Raw genomic sequence first — 15947 nt, 5'->3', positions numbered from 1 at the left:
TACATCTCCCCACCCTGCCCCCCTACCCAAAGTACTGGATTACATATTAAATCATAAAAAGGCTGTCTTTGCCAACAGCTCTATAAGAGTATGTGGATCAGTGATTTCCTCACTGTGCATTAAAGTGGATGGAATGACTCTTTTTGCCCACCCAACAACTAAACTATTTTTAATGGGCGTGAACAATATTTAGCCTTCTTTAAAACATTCCACTTCCATATGTGACCTTAACCTCCTGCTATGCATACTCATGCAGAGTCCCTTTGAACTCCTTGCAATCTGTTCTTGCTACACGTTTTGATGAAGTTCTCTTCTCTTATTGTGATCACCTCTGTAAGAAGGGTACATGAAATAGAGGCTCTAGCACACCTGCTGTGTCTTTATTTCAAAAACCATCTTAAGACATCATCCTAAATTTCTGTCATTGGTCATATCTGCATTTCATTTCAACCAGTCAGTCTACTTGCCAGTTTTCTTTCTGAAGTCTTACACCTGTGCCAGGAACCCATGTCTCCAAACTCTCAACATCTGTAGGGCCTTTGTGTTCTACCTAGAAAAAAGAAATTCATGTAAACAATCACCACACTTTCTATCCATTACAGAGCAGTCTAAGTGTTAGGTAGTCTCTGACTGTATTTGAGTATCAGCAGGACAATGTTCTAGCTCCAGCTATAATTTATACTCACATTACTATAATGTACCAATTATAGACATTTGCAAGTCAGTTACCTGGATTTCTGCCCACATGTTAACCTACCACTGTGCCCGGGAACAATATTCCTTTGCAGACATACAGTTTGGACTTTCAGTATTTTCTGCTCTTGCCAGTCATTCTCCGAAATGCCTCCTCCCATCGTTAAGTATTGCTCCATAATCAACTAAAGTGGAGCACTCATAGGGATGCTTCTTGAAGAAAAAGAAGAGAAGTTTACTCAGTGCAGTAAGTGAGGCTTTTTGAGATGGCTGTCCCTGTGAGCACTGCACTACCATCCCTTCTTCCCTCTGTTTTGGAGTTTCACTCTTACTCTCCAGGATAGAGAAGGAAATTGGGGAATGGTTATCAGCACTTGCAAGATAACCATTTGGAGTGTGTGAGATGGTTGCTGAACATGACTGTATACACAAGATGCCAAGACACCGAAGTGGAGAACTCACCGGGACAACAATCTTGAAGAATCTCAGTTACTGCATAAGCGAAGTCAGTTTTTCTCAAACTTTTAAAATAAAGTACCACTTTTAAAAACATTATAAGTACCGCCATTATCTACAGCTTTCAGACACACAACATTTTTTTTCTACTGTTGCAACACATTTGTTTAAACAACTTAATTGTAGCTGGGTGGGCAATGAATTTTTGGGTGTAAAAAGTAAAAAAATAATAAAACACTGTAAAACTTAAAACAAAAATTCAGTTTTCTCCAAATTTCAGTTGTGCTGATGTACCCCCCCCAGACTTCTCTTGAGAATCCCTAATGGTACTCGTGCCACTAGTTGTGAAATAACCATCTCTTTACATTGTAAGAATGATAAACAAAAGATATAGTATTTTTCAGTTCACTTAATACAAGTACTGTAGTGTAATCTCTCTATTGATATGCACTTTCACAACAATATAGTTTTTTATTACATAAGTGCACTTAAGAATAAATCACCATAAACTTTAGAGCCTAAAAGTCCACTCAGTCCCACTTATTGTTCAGGCAATTGCTCTGATAAACATATTTGTTTCATTTACAGGTGATAATGCTGCCTACTTCTTGTTTACAATGTCACCTGAAACTGAGGGCAGGCATTCTCATGATGCTGTTATAGTCAATGTCACAAGGTATTTACATGCCAGATGTACTAAAGATTCATATGTCCCTTCATGCTTCAACCACCATTCCAGAGTATATGCATCCATGCTCCTGACGGATTCTACTCAATAACAATCCAATGCAGTGTGGCCATCTCATGTTCATTTTTATCATTTGAGTAAGATGCCACCAGCAGAAGGTTGATTTTCTTGTTCAGGGGGTTGGATTTTGTGGTTTTTGCATCAAAGTATTGTTCTTTTATTATTTCTGACTGTATGCTCCACACATCATCCCTCTTAAATTTTGGAAGGCATTTCAGATTCTTAAACCTTGGGTCAACTTCTGTAGCTATTTTTAGAAATCTTACATTTGGACCCTCTTTGTGTTTTGTCACGTCGGCAGTGAAAGTGTTCTTAAAACAAATAACATGCTGAATCATCATCCAAGACTGTTATAATATGAAATATATAGGGAGGACTATGGGTAAAACAAAACAGGATACATACATTTCTCCTCCCCTATGAGTTCAGTCACAAAGTTAATTAACACATTTTTTAAACAAGTATCATTAGCATGGAAACATGTGCTCTGAAATGGTGGCTTAAGCATGAAGTAGCATACAAATGTTTAGCATATTTAGCACATAAGTACCTTGCAGTGCAGGCTAGAAAAGTGCCATGCAAACACCCGTTCTCATTAGCTTGTGCCATTGTAAAAGGGTGCAGTATGATCTTTTGCAAATGTAAACTAAACTTGTTTGAGTGGTTGGTTGACTAAGTAGAACCGAATGGACTTACATATTATAACATTTTATGTTTTAATTGTGAATGCAGTTTTTTGGACATTATTCTATATTTGTAAGTTCATCTTTCATGGAAAAAGAGATTTCATGACAGTACTTGTATTTTGAAAAATACTATTTTTGGTGTTTTTACAGGGCAAATATTTGTAGTAAAAGTACAGTTAAAACTGTATACTTGGTATTCTGTATTTTAATTGAAATCAATATATTTGAAAATGTAGAGAATATCCAAAATTTTCAGTGAATGGCATTCTGTTAATGTTTAGCAGCATGATAAATTACAGGTTTTTCTAATCACATGGCAGCCCTAATTTTAACTTATCAATTAATAGTGGAAAATTCATACTGTTCAGAGAAATTTAGTGCTGTAAATATGGATATAGACTTGAGCTAAGGGTATAGGCTTGAGCTCTTGTTTTGATTCAGCACAGGCTGGCACGCCAACTACTATATAGTGAGAAGGCAGGCTAAGGGAAGTCTAGGAGTATGTCTAGACTACATGCCTCTGGCGACAGAGGCATGTAGATCAGACTACCCGGCATAGGAAAATGAAGCGGCGATTTAAATAATTGCCACTTCATTGAAATTTAAATGGCTGCCGCGCTGAGCCGATCAGCTGTTTGTCAGCTCAGCATGGTAGTCCGGACGCTCCGCGGTCGACATCAAAGGCATTTGTTGACCTCCCAGGTATGCCTCCTGGGATGAGTTGTACCTGGGAGGTCGAAAAATGCCTTGAATGTCGACCGCGGAGCGTCCAGACTACCGCGCAGAGCCGACAAACAGCTGATCGGCTCAGCGTGGCAGCCATTTAAATTTAAATGAAGCGGCGATTATTTAAATAGCCGCTTCATTTTCCTATTCCGAGTAATCTAATCTACATGCTTCTGTCACCAGAGGCATGTAGTCTAGACGTACCCTAGGTGCTGTTGTCTTCTCCTTCTACATCATATTTCCCCTTGGGCTGTAATTTTCTTGTCTAATTCCTCCCTTCTGCTCAGCAGTTTAACCCTATGGTTTTTTCTTCCTTTTCTGATGCATGTGCACAACATTTTAACAAAGATGTCACCTAAGAAATCCTCTTTGCCATACTGCCAGCATGTTATATTATTATACAAGTATTCTAGTAAAGCATGATATTAGTAAGACCTATAATTTGGGGAAATGTATCCAAAAAGATATTTCTGTGTTTAGTGGATTGAAAAGAAATGGAGAGCAAGAAGTCAGTTAGGAACTCTACAAATTACTTTGTAGTTTATAAAATAAATTCCTAAATGTCATTCTCATTAAAACTTCTTGTTGCAAAATGCTGTTTGCTTTCACCTCCCTGAATCTCTGCATTAGTAGTGAATAATTCTACTTGGAAGTTATGTACATGAAATATTGTTCTGACATGAGCACCACAAACTTCAATTCCATATTACATGCGAGAGAGAGAGAGAGAAAGAGAAAGAGAACAACAAATAAATATATAGAACCACTCAGTGTAATGCATCACTGAGAACTGTGGAATATCCCACCAGTAATCCATTCCAGGATATAGGCTTGTACAGCACCATTGTGGATGCTAATGGGGCTGACTGGGGTTGCTATTTGCAATATAGGCACTCCCCTTATGCTAAGGGTGTATGTACACATAAACTGCAACACTGGTGCTCACTGATGAGAATTCTCCCATCAACCTAGCACTGTATGTGGAGGTTAAATCAGTTTAACTGAGTTGCTCATGGGCATGAATTTGACACACCCGAACAATGTGTTTATAGTGACCTAATTTCCTAGTGTAAGATTAGAGTTAAGTGAGCCTGAGCTAATTCTTCAGTGAAAATGAACCTAAAGAGTTTTAATCCTTATTTTAAGGGAAAGTACTGATAGTGGCCTTAACCATGGAATCATGACCAGTACCTAAATAATTCTAGAAATTCTAGAAGTAAGTTTGTTGAACTAGAAACAATCCTTCAGGATTTCAAAATTGAGGTGAACAGTTTTTATTTAAAAAAATCTCAGAGGGGTAGCTGTGTTACCTTTACTGTAACTTTAAAAACAGCGAGTGGTCCTGTGGCCCTTAAGAGACTAGCCAAAAATTATAGAATCATGAGCTTTCGCAGATAAAACCTACTTCCTCAGATGAATTGGAATAGAAATAAGAGAACCCCTCTCTCTCTCTCTTTCTGTGTTTGTGTGTGTGTGTGTATGTGTGTGAACAGCAGAAGTAGCATCTGTCAATGGTAGGACTCATGTTGTTGAAGCTAACACGGATGTGTATGAATGTGTCCTATAGATAGCTTTTTATGTGGAAATGTAGATGTTAATGGCAGGAGAAATTGGCAAATCTGCACATAAATTCCAGTTCTGCAGACTCTCTCTCTCTAATTGATTAGTAAATTTCTTTGTAGAAGAATGACTACTTTTAAATCCATAATTGAGTGACCATGCAGGTTAAAATATTCCTCTACAGCAGGGGTTGGTAACCTTTCAGAAGTGGTGTGCCAAGATTTAGTTTATTCACTTCTGTTGATGGATATATGTGCTGGGGAGAAGGTGGGGAAAAGGGGGCAGGGGCAGGCTGGGTATGGTGGGTGACCGTATTTTCTGAACCAGTTGCAGCGAGGGAAAAGAGTTTAATTCTCTCTATGGAGAGCCGCAGAGCGAGCAGCTCCGTATACTGCCGCTCTCCCAGCAAGGTGAGGAGGGACAAAGGGAGAGAGTGACAGTGCACCGAGCATGCTCTGCATTCCAGCACCCCAGCTGGGCTCCACGCGGCCCCTTCTGAGGCTGAAGCAGCAGCTTCATGGTGCTGAGGTCTAGGAGCGGCTCCACCAGGTTTTGCCTCAAATGCGGACGCTGCTCCTCTCCCCTGTCCCCACCCGGTAGCGGCTGTTGTAACAACAAGCGGCCACCTGGAGATAAAGGAGGCAGTGTTAATGGACCAGTGCCCCATGTGGCAAAGGCAGTCCCGCAGTGGGAGAGGGGACCGCGCAGTGGTGGGGCAGCCGCAGCGGGTTGTGGAGACGCGCTAGGACTCGAAAAATGCTCCGGACTCTGGAAACCGCATGTCACCAGAAGCTGCCCTGGCTGCTCATCAGCAAAGCACCCAGAGCACCTACATTCTCTGGGGGGTGAAGGGGGACGTAGAAAGGCCGTTGCTGCTGCATCGCGCTAGTGTGAGCCTGTCCCAGGTGGGGAAGGGAAACTTGGGGGGAGCAGCTACTGTTTCCCACTCGCCAGATCGGGCGGGGAGGCTTGTGTTAGTGAAAATCGTCTTGCATGCCATAGGTCGCCAACCCCTGCTCTATGGGTTTATGTGTTGCCATTTCTGATATGTGATTTGTGTCCATTTATACTCTGTCATACTCTGGTTTGGCCAATATCCAGGGCAGAAGGACATTGCTGGTACTTGATGGCATATACCACATTAAAGGATGTACAGTTGTACAAGTCCCTGATGTTGTGGCTTATGTGGTTAGGTCCTGTGATGATGTTGCTTGTATAGATATGTGGGCAGAGTTGGCAATAGGTTTTGTTTCAGGGGTAGGTTTCTGGCTGTGGGTATATGAGGTGTGATACGTGATGGCTGAAAAGGACTTCCTTCAGGTTGGAGAGTTGTTTGTTGGTGAGGAATGTTCTGTTTCACAAGGCTTGTGAGACCGAGGGATCATTTCTAGGATAGGTTGTAGATTGTCAATGATGCATAGGGCCAGAAGCTGTGCACACAGAGGGGCATGTGTTGGGGGGAAGCTGGCTGCAAGTCTATGGTTGGTGGGCGGGGTCAATGGTAGAGAAAGGGAAGAAATGACCTCCAGTGGTCTGGCGAAATCCCTCATTCAGGACCAGTCAGGTCCCGAGGGTACTGGACCAGGAAGTGCAACCCTTATTATGTTAACCCTATATTGCATGAACATATAATGAAAAGAAACTATTTATCAATGGACATATTATACCCAGCAGTTAATATGCAAATATTTGATCCCAGTTTCCCCACTATGATCTTTTCACCATACGTCTGAAGTGAAATTATAACTGTTACCATAAAAAAATACAAAAACTTTTTATTGAGGTGCTTTGCCTTAAAATAATAAAATAGAAAACAGTGATTTACTGATTCTGTCTGACGGTCTGTTGAGAGAGAGATTTGTGTGTCTCTGGGAGTCCAGCTGTCCTTAGGTGCTATTCAAACCATCGTTTCTGCCTCTGCCGCCAAGGATGTGCACCTCTCTTGACTCCTCTACCGGACTGGGAATCGTGTGTGTCCCGCTCAGCCCAAACGACTGGTGAAACAAGAGTGACATCTTCCGATGGGAACCGGTATGGTTCCATGACAGCGAGTACCACAATCCTGAAAATAACTCTGGGGGGAGGCAAGGGAAGTGTCAACAGACAGTATGGGGTAAGACATGCTGTAACTAAGAATGCAAACAACTCATGGCTAAATTGGCTTGCCCAACAGCTAGAACTTTCCTTAACTCCTTTCCTACACTCTATTATGACCACTGTTTTAATTGTTTTGAGTGTAGTAATTACCTTTTGTATAACATTGTGCATGGTAAAATGCTTGGTTAATGTAGCTATCTCTCTTCTGTGTACATTCGATATACAGCACTAGAAAAGGACCCTAGCCAATTTCTAGATCCTGAACCCTCTATTCCGGCCATCGGGCACTTTTAGATTCCCTGAAGGTGGGCAAGAGATGCTGGCATCACCGCCATCTTGTATCCTGGGACGTGGTGTGTCATATCAGAGGGTGGAGTGTAGCCAGACAGGAACCCCCCCCTCCCCCCCCCGTAACATCCATCTTGCTTGCCCCTCTTAGGTGCTTGGAGCATACAGGGCACACAGAGCAGTAAGATCAGCATGGTCTGTGAAGCCTTGACAGAAGGCCTGGATATGCTGGCTGCTGTGACCCTGGATGGCTGTAAACAGAGATACGCCAATTGTTGACCTCGAGGCTGCGAGAATTGCCTTGACTGGCACCTATATTGATATGAACACACAGCTGTTTGCGGGGGGAGGAATCTTCCGCCCAGTAAAGAATGTCCAGTACTTACAATTTAGTTATCTCTTGCAAGTGTAAATTAAGTTGAAACTCCCTTGTAAGACTTGGCGTCACAAAGATGGACCAACACAATTTGGCATCTTAGATAAGAAAGAGGGTACGGGTCCCTATGGGTATAAAGATGGGTCCAGCAGCACACTTACTCTGAGCGTCAATCTACCATCTATCTGCTGGTGGGGTTAGGTGATTGGCCTCCTGAGCTTCCACGGGGACGCCCACCTCGTATTCGTCTTTCCTAGGAATTGAGGGACCGGCTCTGGCCTGATATGCTGGAGTCGAGAGGCACAGAAGGGGGGTAAAAATTGTACCTGGATGTGTCCTTTGTCTTAAGTGCACATGTAGACTTAGAGCTCTTTAAAGATTAAGCTATCACTTGGTACCATTATTTCTATTTTCTATCTTTGTTTTCTTTGTAACCATTTTTAAGATCTATATTTGCTAGCAGTTAAGAAATAGAGCAATAGCCATTGTAACCATATGATTCATAAGCTTCTTTAGTAAACCTGTAACTGTTTAAGCTTTAACCTGACTTCTTCAGTTGCTGTAACAGAATCAAGCACAATTTAAAAGAACTCCAGCCGGTCATACGGAGCAGACTCAGGCAGAGCTGGGCATTTGGATCGTGTCGCCTCCAGGGGACAGATCCGTAGGGGTATCCGTCAGCCTTCCCTAGGCTGCCCGCTGCGACGGGACCTCGGTCCTAGCAGCTGAAGACACGGGTGTAATAAGCTCTCCCTGGTGTAATAAGCTCTCCCTGCAAACTTTGGGGCATCCGTCAGCCTCCTAGCGGTCAAAGACATGGACGCAAAACTTCTCAGGGCGCCCATCGGCCTCCCCTAAGGCCGCCCGCTGCAACAGGACCTCATGTCCTAGCAGTTGAAGACTCGGGTGAATAACACAAATACGCACTGCCCTGACCATCGGCTGACACCATGAGTCCGTTTGTTCAAGAACTCCTCCTAAGAGTAAGAGAGAGGCCCACCAAATTTGGTCTGCCGCTTCCCCTTATCGTAACTTAAGGCAAGGTCAGGGGTTATTTGTGCCTGGAAAATGAGATGTACCTGGAGTTGTTTTTCATACTATGGAAGCAGGAAGGGCTGAGTGGAGGGATGCTGTATTCACAGTCACCACTCAGTGTAGCAGCTGGTGGGGACAGCTATACTGCTGAGTTACCACTGGAGACAGCTGTACCATCAAAGGAGTGGCCAGATGGGCATGTAGCTTGCCATCTTGCCTTCTAATGGCTCAGGTAAGTGGGCCCTCTGCCACAAACCACTGTTCTCCGGCCTTTGGTCCCAATGCCAGACGGGGGTGGAGAGAGGAGGGGAAGCCCTGCCAGGCCCCCCCACCCCATCTCCTTTCCCAGGATCACCACTGGGGCAGAGAAGCTCTACCCTGTCTCTCACCACAGGAGCCACAGCCCGCTCTCCACCTGCCAGCATCACTGAGCCTCCCAGCATAACCGCAGACCGCTAGACTGCATGCTCCCCTAACTCTCCTCCCCATTGCCCCAGGCCTGGAAGCTTCGGGAAGAGAGAGGGGCTGCACGCTCCCTGCCCTCAGGATGTGGGCCTGTGGAGCGCAGGGCCGGAGGCTTGTTCACCCTCCCCTTCCCCCGTGCTGGACCCAGGCAATGCCTAGTAAGTCTTCTAGTTACAAATAGATGCAAGAGGTAGTATTTACTTTAAAAAAAATCCCAAGTATCACACAATTGTGTAGATTCCAAAGAAGTAATACGGTACACATTTCAATAGCATAAGAAATGGTTTAATTTAATTAACTGTGGTCTGATATGATGTGCATCCCGCTCTTGGTAAACCACAGTGGCATTCATTGGCTATTGCTTCAAAGTACTACTGTTTTTCATCCACATTCATTAGCCAAATGTGTCGTAAGAGCATTAACTTAAATCTGGAAAACAGTTCTCATGTATTTTGCTTTAATGATAAATCTAACATATTGTGCACTTGCTGCTATAATCAAGTAAATGGAATTTCCAAAATTTTGACTTAATGTCTTTTAAGTATGAAGCAATAATGTTTTATGAAGTAGCTTTTAAATGGCATTTGTTAAAGTGGAGAGCAGATGGATTAGAAGGGTCTGTTTTTAACTGCAATCAGCAATGATCATGGTATCCTATTACAATCACTCAATAAAATAACCTTTATTTAAAAACTAGTGAAAAAAATGTATGCTGATATGTATTGCTCATAGGGGTCTGGAGTCAATTACAGTTTGATAACATTTCTTCTGCTCTTTTGGCTAACTAGGCAGATTTCAATCTCTGTCAATTAGGTTTTTATCAAGTTTTCGTGTTCAATTTTGCATACACTTATTAGGTTTGGGATGAATATGGAAAGATGTTTCTCTCTCTCTCTCCCTCCTCCATTCCTCCCCCACCCCGTTCCCAAGTATTTTTCATATGTTATACAGGTGTTCAGTTGTAATGTTTGCCAGGCTGCTACTTAGTTAGAATTAAGGCTACAACCATGGTATGTTATCCATTTCTTTCCCTTCCCCCACACGTGAGAAAGTGGTAAATACATATTCAATCTCGCCATCTCTGCTATTGCTGTTCTTGCCGATAGTCTAAAACAGAATATTCCTCTGGGTCTCCTAGTATATTTTTGTGTTGTCAACTTGTTCAGACTGTAAATTCTTTTTGGGGCAGTATTTTATTCTGTGCCTTGTGCAATGCTAAATACAAAAATGAATAATAGTAATAGTTTGTAATTTAAGGCTCAAAGTTACTTTTAAGACTTTTAACTCCAACATCCGTATCTACCACTTCCATTTCCTCCTTTCCAGCAAAGATATAGGGTTCCTCTTCTTAGTTACTTAACAATTCTTTTTGCATCAGTGGGGAATTTGCTCCCAGTTCCTTTTTATCTGTTTTAGGTTTGTATTTCAAGGATTGCTTTCAGGTTTCCAGTATAAGCCATCAGGTTGCATATGCCTTACTACATTTTTGAGTTGGTATATAGGAAAATATTAAAGTTTGTTGATTTAAGAATTATTACTAAGGCCTCAGCATTTGGCATCAGTGATACTGCATGCTGCAAACAAGAACTGGCTTCCATTGAGCTATGATTGTGTTAGACTGTTCTTCCCAAAAGGGATTTACTTGCCAGACAAATCTGATCACCTTTTTTGGTTCTATTATCAAATTAGTCATGGCCTTTTCCCTTCTCAAAAATCCTCTTTATGCTTTTAGTGCATCGAAGTATTATATTGAAGCAGTGCAGTGAGTTGGGGAGATGTCCAGTGGGAGCTCACAGAAATAGTAATTTAGCAATTTTTAACATTTACCATTTCTTTTATTATTAGGGAGAAAAAGTAAATGGGACATTAATTCACAGATGGCACTGAGGCTATGACTACATTGCAATTAAATACTTGTGGCCATCTGATTCAGGCTTGTGGGGCTTGGTCAACCAAGCTGTTGAATTGCTTTGTAGACCTTCAATTCAGGCTTGGGCTAGAGTATCTGCTCTGCAAGTTTCATTCTTCTCAGTCTGGCTTGGAAACAAGGAATAAGCACAATAGTCATGTACCTAATTTACCCATTTTCTGGATTCAAGTGATAGTGTTAAATTCTGTGCTTTCATAGAAATTAATGATTTCTATCATCCATTGTTGGAAAATCTTGAAATCCTGAACTAAGTGTAACTGATGTGTTTAGCACTCATTTAAGGTATGGGCATTAAAAGTTCATGTATAGCATGCCAGCTCAATGGACTTCATTGAATTCAGAATCTTACTTTTCATGTATTTTTTAACAAGTTAATAGCACTCATGATTGTGAAGCAGAGTTTAAGATAAGACCCACATATAACCAATATAATGATGTCTGAGACTGCAGACAGCTTAGAACAGTAGCTCAGTGAGGTGTGAAGTACTCCATGCATCTCAATGGAGTGTTAATGTCATTACCTACTACCTAATGTCATTACCCATTATCTCTTACCAACAGTATCCCAGCAGAGAGCCCTGTATGTGGCACTTGGTTCTGACCATCAACTTATTCAGAATTGGGATTGGTCCTGCCTTAGACAGGGGGCTGGACTTGATGACCTCCTGAGGTCTCTTCCAGCTCTCTGATTCTATGATTCTAACCCCTTCAGCTGGAATAAGTACTGCCTTTTCCTTCTGTCACCCTGAGTTGGAGAGGGATACTTAGTCCTTCTAGGGGAAGTGTTCATGCTGTTTTGGAGGGAGCCCTGCTTCACTGCATTTGACGTTGCCAATTCTAGTTATGGGATAGCCACAGCACAGGGATGGGGGCCAAAGGAGGCTCTGGGTCCCGATGTGCCTAGGGTCTTGGATTTCCCTAATTTGTTTTAGGATAAACTGAGAGCTGGAGATATTGACCACCAGGCCAGATGCTTAATGGATCTGGTCAGGGAGGTAGGTCTTGATTGCATCATTGGATTCTGTAGGATTGACTGCTTGATGCAGCATATTTGCTTCCAGGACTTTGTCCCTTCCCAGTGGCCTTCTATCCGCTGGCCTATATGAACTGTGAAGAAAATAAGGTATGTTGTGTCTCTTTCTGCACTACTCACTTGTTGGCAACAAAGCGATATCATGGTCAGACTAGATTGTACAGATCTGTATATTGTGATCATATTTCTTAACTAATTTGAATGGTTTTGAAATAGCTAGCCTTTTATAAAGGTTGGATCTGAACAACCCTGTACTTTATGGAAGATCAGATCTGAATTTGATGGCATGGGTCCATCTCTCTGATTAATAGATGGATATGGATTTATTTATTTAGAGATTTAAAGAGATTGATCTTTATTAGGGTTAACATTTTCAAACCTGGGTATCTAAAGTACGGCAACTTTATAAAGGTGCTGGGGTCCTCTGAACTCTCATTAACTTCACTAAGAGTTACTGATTCTTAGCACACCTGAAAATCTTTCAGAAGTAGGTTTTTAACGAAGATGGAATTGAACTGCACTCAGTACCTTTAGGGATAATTTATATCATTTTCTTAATATTGGAGCCTTACAAGGATACTCTCTTTTCTGTGTACAAATTCAGAATTTCTGTGTAATACTACAAGCACTATTGTGGGTCTACAGTTAAGATGTTCAGGGATTTATTTATATAGTACATTACAAAGCATTATCAAAATGTAAATTCTTCCCTGTGTTATAACCACCATTTTTCCATTGTGGAAACAGGGACAAAGACTATTTGACTCGCCAAAAATCGCAAAGCAAATCAGTTTTGGAAAAAAAAATTAGAATTCAGTTCTCTTTGCATTTAGGGCCATGCTTAGTCTTCTACACTGTAGTCCCTCCTAGGAAACAGTCAGTTAAATTTTTTTTTTAAACTATAACATCCATACCTTGAATACACCGCATTAGCCTCGTGGTTTGAGACCACAGACTCAGGTGAAAGAGAACAAGGCACTCATCTGGGTGTATCTGAAGTTCTTCAAATTTTTCTCTAATCTTAACTATATAATTTTGTATCCCTTGACAATAGTGCTGTCTTACTTGTTCTCCCACGTTCCCAAATTAATAATATACTAAGCTCCAATATTGAAATTTGTAATGCACAACTGCTAACAGTTTGAAAATTAACCGAATATTTCTACATAGCCAGTTTTTGATCTGTGATATTATTTACCATGTCATCTGATAGCTTACTGTCTTCAGTAGCCTATTGTGAAGTACTTTTTCAGAGGCATTTTGAAAGACCAAATACATTCAATAAATTTCAAGGAAAGAATTTCTAGTAGACTAGAGAAGCACAATTTTCATTTATGGAAGTCATATTGTATTGGCCTGATGGTATCCTGGACATTTTGATGTTTGCAGCTCTGTTTAGTATTATGATTTCAGCTAATTTGTGTGTCCCACAAGTAATAATTACTTGTCTCTAATTACTAAGAAAATCAAAGTGCTATTTTAAAAACTTAGAACATTTTAATGAAAGAATGTGTGTTTTTCGTAGCAGCTCAGTTACATCATTCTTAAGTTCCTTCAGAACTGCTGGTTGTTTATGATCTGATCTGGGAGATTTTGCCTTTTAATTATCAGTTTGTTACAAAATCGTATCTCTTGTTTCTTTATATGTAAAGATTAGGGGCATTAATAGTATTTTGCCTTTATCGTACAGGGGTGAAGATTTATCCAAAGAATCAGTCAGCTTCTCTGCAATGTCTTTGTGCCCCTCAATTGCTTACTTGTTATAGATCACACACATGGATTTTCTTCTAGACTTCCTGCTTGACATAGTGTTGATTTAAAAATAACAGAGGAAATTATTTTCTCCACAAAAATTCCTCTAAATCCTTTTAATTCAGCTTCACTAGGTTAATTTCATTATTTTGAAATCTCTTTGCCTAAAATGTCTTGAACCTTGCTGCTTATCTGTATTGGTTTTTTCATGCCTTCCTGCTTCCTTTGTTGTCTTGAAGCATATATGCCTTCTGTAATATTTAATAAGTAACTTTTATACTGAGTATTCTACACCTCCGTGTGTCTCATTCATTGGTGCTAGTATATACCATGACCAAGGTCTCCCCCTTGTCCCTACCAGTAAGATATAGATCTTGTAAGAGCTGCCATCTTTGAAGCAAGTAGGCCAGATCAGTGAATGGTCACTGGGTACCTAGGCATCAATATTTCTAGTGATCAAATTCTCTGTCACCCCAGCCTTACTGTGTTACATAATTGTAACTGAATCTCTCTAGGATAGGTTTTCGATCACACAGGATGTTTGAAAAGCCTGTAGGAAGGCTAATGTTGTACAGTATTTAAAAAGGGTAAACAGAATGACCTGGATAATTATGGTATAGGTTTGTCGGTCTGACATTGATCTTAGGCAAGATAACTGAGCAGCTGATGTGGGACTTGATTAATCAAGAATTAAAGGAGGAAAATACAATGAATGCCAAACAACGTGGGTATCTGGAAAATAGATCCTGTGGAACATAATAGCTCTTCGTTGACAAAGGAAGTAATATTGATGTAATATATTAATAATTTTGAAATACATTTTTTTGGGTAATACCCAATATTTTGATTTTAAAAAAACTAGAATGAGACAAAATTAACATGATATAAATTAAATGGATTAAAATCAAGTCTAGGTCTCAAATTGTAACATTGCCCTTAAGTGGGGAATTGCCTAGGGGTCTATTTCTGCTTTTGTCAGTGACCTTTAGGAAAATAAAATCATCATTGATAAAATGTACAGGCAATACAAAGTTTGGGGGGGAGGTAAAAAATGGAAGAGGTTAAGTTGCTGATAGAGAAGAATCTGGATCACTTAGTAAGATGTGTGCAAACACAAATGTGTTCTAGGAACAATAATGGTAGGTCATACATAAAAGAATGGGACCTCTGTCCTTGGATTCAGTGACTCTAAAAAGGATTTGGGGATCATAGTGGATAATCAACTGAACATGAGCTCTTAGTATAAGGCTGTTGATGAAAGAATTATTGTGTTTCTTGTTGCTTAAATGGGACTCTCTGGTAAGAGCAAAGAGGTTATTTTACCTATACAGCCAGTCCCCGAGTTGCGAACGGTCAACTTATGACAGTTCATATTTACGACCGAAGCTGCCATAAATGGCAGAACCCGAGTTACGAACGCCATCTGTGCTTACAAACAGTGCGGTCATGTGTAACTCTGTGGGGTCTGACTTATGAACAAACTGAGTTACGAGCAATTGCTTGGTCCGTAACCGGTTCGTAAGTTGGGGAGATGCTGTATATTTGGCATTTGAATACTTTATCCAATTTTGTTGTCTGCAATTCAGTAAGGATGTTGATAAATTGGAGAGAGTTCAGAGAAGAATTGTTCTAATGATTAAAGGATTAGAAAACATACTTTACAGTGATCAGGGTTCAGTGTCTTATACTGATAAGAGCTCAATCTGTGTATATTAATAAAGAGGTTAAGGGGTGATTTGGTGATAGTGTCTTAAGTAAGTGCGTGGGGAATAAATATTTTTTGATAGGATAGATGACCAGCCAGTTCTTTCTCATTTGAGTCTGTGACCCCAGACAATGGGACTACTGTGATATATCCAGGAGAGGGATATTATGGTTTAAAAAAAAGATAGTTAAATGACTTTAACGTAGGAGGCACCGGCGTGTAGCAGAGTAGCCATGGACCTAAATTCCAAGAGACTTGAGTTCTAATCTTGGTTTGGGAACTGATTGGTTGTGTCATTTTAGGCAAATCACAATCTCTCTGTATCCCTGTTTCCCCAAAGGAAAAATGGAGGCTATCGCATAGGAGAGAAATTGTTTTGATAGTGCTTTGTCAGTCT

At 40.8% G+C, this 15947-nt stretch overlaps 1 protein-coding gene across 6 annotated transcripts in view; it reads left to right on the top strand.

Annotated features, from left to right (window-relative positions):
• VPS13B (vacuolar protein sorting 13 homolog B) overlaps window positions 1-15947 on the top strand; it is a 1005617-nt gene that overhangs the window by 312582 nt on the left and 677088 nt on the right. The gene's annotated exons all lie outside the window — the stretch shown is intronic.

Source organism: Pelodiscus sinensis, chromosome 2 (genome assembly GCF_052426305.1).
Source record: "Pelodiscus sinensis isolate ZL-2025 chromosome 2, ASM5242630v1, whole genome shotgun sequence".
NCBI classification, from domain to species: Eukaryota; Metazoa; Chordata; order Testudines; family Trionychidae; genus Pelodiscus; species Pelodiscus sinensis.
The sequence above is the reverse complement of the archived record's forward strand: the minus strand, read 5'-3'. Positions and strand labels throughout refer to the sequence as shown.